Raw genomic sequence first — 6,145 nt, forward strand, 5'->3', positions numbered from 1 at the left:
AAGTAGATATTGAAAATGAATAAAAATGAAAATGCTGCTTTTTTAAAACATTTTTTGGGGGGTTTAATTAATTTACATGTTTCGATTTTTTGAAAAACCTTATCAAAAATGTATATAAAATATGTGTGAAGAGAAAATGGCTATTAATAAAATAAAATTGAAATTAAAATTAAGAATGACATTCATAGTTTACTGTTATTTTTTGCATGCGCATGTGGTCCTATCCTTGAACATGGTAATTCCAACTGGTTCTTTTAGTAGCTTAAAGTTTTATTTCAAATCCTACCTGTTAGACATCAACAGTTACTCCTCTTTTGACAATGACTTCCTCAGCCTTCTTCCTGACTGCATCACAAGCTTTTTTAATGAATTCCTCATCAATGTCCTTCTCCCACTTCCTATGGATGAAGTTTTTGAGGGCTTGTAGGTTGCTGTGGTGCTTCTCACAAGCTTTTCTGACCAGTTCATTCCAGATGCTGAAGTCTAAAGGGTTCAAATCTGGTAATGAAGGGAGCCAAGTGTCCTTGCCCCAAACTCATCCCTGAGAAATTTTTGAGCCACTGCACTTGTGTGGCAAGGAGCTTCCTCTTGCTGGAATCTAAACTTGAAGTCCTTAGCGATCTTGTTGGGCTTTCCCTCATCTCTTGCTTCAGGATATTCAGAAATAATCCAGGTCTTTACATCTTTCAAAACCTGAACATAACAAACTCCCGTCAGTCTCTCAGCCTTCTCAAACATGATCAATGACATCTTATTGCCATCAGAGGCTGCGCAGGTGAAAATCAGCACATTGGCAGGGTTTTTGCACTTAAAAGGACATTTTAGGCTCTCTTGTGAGGATATGAAGCTACAACACAGCTGTTGTGCCTGTCTGTGTATCTTGGGTGAAATTCTTCTCATCTGTGTAAAAGATCACTCCAGGATTATGTTTCACTTTGTTCAAGATGATCTTCACCCTCGACCTTCTAACCTTTTGTCCTGGAGTAACAAGGTGCCTCACAGTTTTCATGTACAATTTCATTTCAAGTCTTCTGTTACTTCTCTTTGAACTGTCAGAGCTGAATCTCCTCTCCCATGTACCAAGCATCTTATGGATTGAGTTGGATCTCTTCTCATTGATCTTTGCAGCTCTAGATTGAAATGATGATCCCTCTTACAGTTATGACCTGATCCAGTTTTCCTCTCCCCTATTCCCTCTTTCCCAAACATATTCATAATTCTCTTGCTGGCTCTTGAATGGACTTTGAAAATGAAAGCCAGAAAATGAATGTTGGTACCATTACTGAAGGCCTGGATGGTCTTAGCCCTCTCAACATTGCTCAGTTGAGAAGATATGGTAACACTAGAACAAAACGATTTTAGGCTGTTCTCTTACTAGCTAAATATCTCAATGGATATTTCACTGATTCTTACAAAAACTGGTGTCAGTATTGTCAGATGTCTTATCTGGAAAACATGGAAAATTGCAAACTGATAAGTTTATTGATTTTAAGAAGTTTTAAGAATTTGTGTGACAGTTTTGCTGGTATATGTATACGTATATATAAAACTGTCCAATGAACGGGAACATGCAACTCTGAGTAACAGTTTTTGGAATATTTTTGCTGCTTTTTAATAAAGTATATATATATATCTTTTTATCTTTTACCTTTTACTTGTTTCAGTTATTATACTGCAGCTATTCTGGGGCACTGCCATCAGTATTTAGTTGAATCAATCGGCCCCAGGACTTTTTTTTTGAGCCTGGTACTTATTCTATTGATTTCTTTTGCCAAACCACTAAGTTACAGGGATGCAAACACACCAACACCAGTGATCAGGCAGTGATGGGAGGATAAACATGACACACACAAACACACACACACACACACACACACACACACACACAAATGTATACACACAAACACATGAAGGGCTTCTTTCAGTTTCTGTTTACCAAATCCACTCAGAAGGTCTGAGGCTATAGTAGGAGACACTTGCCCAAGATGTGCCTAAATACATACATACATTGTTGTTGTTGGCACTCCATCGCTTAAGACGACGAGGGTTCCAGTTGATCCGATCAACAGAACAGCCTGCTCGTGAAATTAACGTGCAAGTGGCTGAGCATTCCACAGACACGTGTACTCTTAACGTAGTTCTCGGGGATATTCAGCGTAACACAGTGTGACAAGGCTGACCCTTTGAATTACAGGCACAACAGAAACAGGAAGTAAGAGTGAGAGAAAGTTATGGTGAAAGAGTACAGCAGGGTTCGCCACCATCCCCTGCCGGAGCCACATGGAGCTTTAGGTGATTTTGCTCAATAAACACTCACAACGCCCAGTCTGGGAATCGAAACCGCGATCCTATGACCGCAAGTCCGCTGCCCTAACCACTGGACCATTGCGCCTCCACACATACATACATACATATATATATAAGGTCATCCCATAAGTACTGTCCGAATTTTGAATAAAGAAAACAAGTGATTGAATGTTATATTTAACTGAAATTTAATCATCAATGTACTTTCCCTGATTATCTATGACTTTCTTCCATCTATTTACAAGCTTTTTAATCTCATCAATGTAAAACTCTTTTGTTTTCAAAGTGAAGAACTCTGAAATGTCAATTTCGACCTCCTCCTGGCTTGCAAAAGTTATGTCCCCCAAATGATTCTGTAAACTACGAAACAAATGGTAGTCTGAAAGAACAAGGTTGGGAGAATAAGGTGATGACGAATTCTTTCCCAACCAAGCTCTAATTGCCGACAGTAGACTTGAGCATTGGTTGTTGCATTAGGTGGTAACAATTCAAAGTAAATTACTCCTTTGCAATCCCACCAGATAGAGAGAAGAAATTTTTTTCCATGAAGTTCACTTCTCAGTTGTGGTTGAGCCTTTTCCCTTTTACCAAGCCACTGTTTATGATGTTTAACATTTCGATAGAAGATCCATTTTTCATCACCAGTCACAAGTCTATCCAAAAAGGGTGAAATAAGTTCATGAGAATGGAGAGAAGAGTAGATGTCAACTCAAGATTTGCAGTTGCTTTCGGACAATTCATGAGGCACCCATTTTCCAAGTTTAAGAACCTTTCCAAGTTGTTGAAGATGATGAACAGTTGTATGGTTTGAACTAAGCTTCAATGCCAATTTTTCAACTGATAATGCAGGATTTTCTTCAAGTAATGCCTCAAGGAGCTTATCATCAAACTCAACGTCCTGTTCAATCTTCATCTTCAACGCTGAAATCTCCACTTCTGAATTTTGCAAACCATCTTCTGCAAGTTCTTTCATTCAAGCATTCTTTCCCATAAACTGAGTATATGTTTTGAGTCACTTTGGCAGCAGAGTTTCCTTTTTTGTATTCATAAAGCATTATATGCTTTAAATGCTCTTTGGATACTTTCATGTTAGAAAGGGTTTTAGTCAAAGAAATTTTAATTCTATTATTCTGTAAAATAATATTTAATTAGTTTGACAACCGATGCTGGTGTGTTTCCGTCTCCATAACTTAGTAGTTCGGCAAAAGAGGCCGATAGAATAAGTACTAGGCTTACAAAGAATAAGTCCTGGTGTTGATTTGCTCCACTAAAGTTGGTACTCCAGCATGGCCACAATCAAATGACTGAAACAAATTAAAGAATAAAAGAAAGAATATAAAATATATATATATATATATATATATATATATAAATATATATATATATATATATATATATATATATAAATATATATATATATATATATCATCATCATCATCATGATGATGATGATGATATATATATATATACATATAGATACACACACATCTATCTATATATATACATATGCACACACTATATATAGTTTTGAATGGAAAGAGGTTGCTCTTTCACAGGGATGTATTTTATCCAAGCATACACTGGTTTAGCTCCACCTTGATTAATATACTTGGAATTCATTAATTTGTATTAGTATTAGTGTTAACACTTATGAAGTTCCAGTAGTTGTTAAAGATGTTTTCATCCGTTCGATATAAAAGAATAGAATCTCAATAAAATAATATATGGAAAATGGAGAGTTTGAACACAGAACAAAATCAATTTATTTATATAACAGTCAATTTCATATTTCCTACGTACATTTCAATTTCTTATCTTCATTCATATTTTGTAATTAAGATTGCATTACATTATTTATATTATTTACATTTGATGAATATTTGTCCCCATCTTGTTTGTTGTCAACACAACATTTCGGCTGATATACCCTCCAGCCTTCATCAGGTGTCTTGGGGAAATTTTGAACTTGGGTTCTCATTCCTAAAGTATTTTGTGATGTTATTATAATAATAATTATTATTATTATTCAGGTCACTGCCTGGAATCGAACTCCGAATCTTGGGGTTAGTAGCTTGTGCTCTTAACCACTATGCTATATGCCTGTGGGCAATTATGGAGTGAATTTTAGGGCTTATAAATCTTAATATCTTCCTATCCTTCCTTAATACTGGTTCTCATATGCTACTCATATCTGCACTCGGTCTGCTTAGGAGGTTGTTGTGTCCTAACATATGTGCTGCTTCTTTTAGTTTTCGTATTTTCCAGTGGTGTTCTCTATCTATTATTTTAACTTCATCCCACAGGGGCAGGTGGTCTCCATTTTTCCATACATGATCTGCTATACCCGATTTATCAATATCTCCTTGTGTCACAGCTTTGCGATGTTCGTCTATACTTATTTTGAGGGGGCAGCATGTTTCGCTTTTGTATAACCTACCACAGCTGCATGGGATGGAGTACATGCAGTTTTTGGTCATCTTCTCTTCTATTGGTGGTTTTACTTGAAAGAGATATTTGTGAAGTGTTGTATTACTCCTGAATACTGTCGTGATGTCATATGGGCCACATATCTTTTGTATCTTTTCGAAGAGGCCTTTCAGATAGGGTAGACAGACTATAGACAGTTTATTGGTTTCATCCTCTCTTTTCTTCATAATTGGAGTAGATAGTTTCTTTTTGGGGTAGTTGTTACTTAATAGACTGTTACTTAGCTTGATCATTTCTTTGCGGTGGGTATTACAATCACTACTTATATTTTTTGCTTGATGTTTTAAGCACTGAGAAATCCCTCTCTTTACACTGTATGGATGGTGGGAATTGAAGTTGAGGCACCGTTCAGTGAAGGTCAGCTTGCGGTATTCAGATATTAGATTTATAAGCCCTAAAATTCACTCCATAATTGCCCACGGGCATATAGCATAGTGGTTAAGAGCACAAGCTACTAACCCCAAGATTCGGAGTTCGATTCCAGGCAGTGACCTGAATAATAATAATAACATCGCAAAATACCTTAGGAATTTCAAACCCAGGTTCGAAATTTCCCCAAGACACCTAATGAAGGCTGGAGGGTATATCAGCCAAATTGTTGTGTTAACAACAAACAAGATGAGGACAAATATCTGTCAAGTGTAAATAATATAAATAATGTGCATAATTCCTCATCTCTTAAATATAGAACTGTAAGATTGCATTGTGCATTTAAAAGGTAAAAATCTCATCAGAGCAAAAATTGACAAAAATTAATTCCCAATCGATGAAGAGTTGCTTAGCAACTGAAATAACAGCATGCCTTTGTGTGTTTGCTTGTGTCAGCATGTGTGTCTTTTGAATTCCTTTCTAAAAATAGCTTGAGGGACCACAGTGGACAATGACTAGTTGTGGTTTTGAGGAAAAGGGTCATACTACCATTCCCCTTAATGGAATTTAGACTGGTTTTTTAAAGGCTGGCTTCCTTGTGCAAATAATAAAAATGAAAATATATATATATTAACAAGATTCCAAATCAATATATCTATTTAACTTCTAATTTTTTGTTATGAGAATTTCAATTCTTATTTCAATTTTTATTTATTTAGATGTATTAGTCTTATTTGTTGATAGTTTAAATTATTATATATATTTTTAGTTAAATTAATTTTTATATATTTAATGGGGGTATGATTCACTGTGCATCACATGTATAGAGTTAGTCTATTTACAGATGGTGAGGGTACATTTCCTTTTAAGGTTACTTCCTATGTTTGTTTTAATTTTCATCATTCATGGAGTGTTTATTTAAATATAAATTATTATTTTAAAATTTTATATATATATATATATACACACACACACACACACA

General features: G+C 35.5%; 1 protein-coding gene across 12 annotated transcripts in view; it reads right to left on the minus strand.

Annotated features, from left to right (window-relative positions):
* LOC106875847 (coiled-coil domain-containing protein AGAP005037) overlaps positions 1 to 6,145 on the minus strand; it is an 877,187-nt gene that overhangs the window by 337,836 nt on the left and 533,206 nt on the right. Inside the window, exon 1 of one of the 12 annotated variants that reach the window (XM_052970545.1) lies at positions 1,649 to 1,756. The exons of the other annotated variants lie outside the window; for them this stretch is intronic. The gene's annotated coding sequence lies outside the window, so the exon portion shown is untranslated. Of the gene's footprint in view, positions 1 to 1,648; positions 1,757 to 6,145 lie in introns of those variants that run through there. 12 annotated transcript variants of the gene reach the window in all.

The sequence above is a fragment of the Octopus bimaculoides genome, chromosome 9 (genome assembly GCF_001194135.2).
Source record: "Octopus bimaculoides isolate UCB-OBI-ISO-001 chromosome 9, ASM119413v2, whole genome shotgun sequence".
NCBI classification, from domain to species: domain Eukaryota; kingdom Metazoa; phylum Mollusca; class Cephalopoda; order Octopoda; family Octopodidae; genus Octopus; species Octopus bimaculoides.